This window comes from Schistocerca cancellata, unplaced genomic scaffold (genome assembly GCF_023864275.1).
Source record: "Schistocerca cancellata isolate TAMUIC-IGC-003103 unplaced genomic scaffold, iqSchCanc2.1 HiC_scaffold_296, whole genome shotgun sequence".
NCBI lineage: Eukaryota > Metazoa > Arthropoda > Insecta > Orthoptera > Acrididae > Schistocerca > Schistocerca cancellata.
This window is the reverse complement of record NW_026046314.1, coordinates 7,501-8,500: the sequence shown is the minus strand read 5'-3', so window position 1 is coordinate 8,500 and position 1,000 is coordinate 7,501.

Below are 1,000 nucleotides of genomic sequence, written 5' to 3'. Positions count from 1 at the left end.
GGGGGGGGGGGTGAGGTTCGTTGATATCGACCGTAGGACGTGGATGCCCGAGGCAGCGTCAGTGTGTCAAAGGAGTTATGTCACGTCGGGATGCGCTTTTCGCTAGTGAGAGGGGGCGAGCCGTGTCTGTGGTTGCGGCAGACCTGTGTGTTTCATTCCTGCCAGTGTGTTTGTGCTGTAAGACGAGGCAGTGTGGTGATGTTGGGTGCACCCCTGTGTAGGACATGTGTGGGTGTTGGTGGCTTCTCTGAGCAATTGTGGTTGTCGGACGAGTGGGGTATTCTGTTTTATGATTGGACCTCCCGGTCTGGTTATCATAGCGTAGTTGGTGTACTGTGGCGGATAGGATGCACCGGACGTTGGTCCATGCTGGTGCTTAGTTGTTGTATCTGTGTCTGTTACAGGCAGAGAGTAGTGTGTGATAGAGTGTGTGGCTGACGTGTGGTTCATTTTGTGTGTACGGACGTTCAGCATGTATAGGGGCATTTGCGTATATAATCTATCTATGTGGGCCTGCATAGTTTACTGAGCAGTGCTGTGAGGTGACTGAACTACGAGTGACGTACTGATTTACAGCGGAATGGTTGCCTTGTACCAAAGATGGAGTATCGGAGGACCGTCTATATTCTGAGAGGAGCCCTGTTTGCCACTGGGCGTGGGGTCTCGCGTCCTGCGGTTCAGTGCCCCCAGGGAAGCGCGCGGAGGTGGTGCTGCTGCTGCTGTAGCAAGCGAGCTACTTACAGCATGTATAGGGACAGCGGGAATATGGCATATTCGATATAACTCTTCATGAAACGCAAGATATAGGGGCGGATTGCACGTTACGAGTGCGGGAAGAGTCCGCCGTTCATCCGCTGGAGTTGCGATTTGGGCGGTTGGGGTGGGGCACGTGCGGGTGCGGGTGGAGCGATTGTCGGTCGACGACTTCGTGCGACGCAGGCACAGGCGTTGGGGCTCCTGTGGTGGGCAGATGATGCAGGCTTTGTGGGTGGCGTCGGAA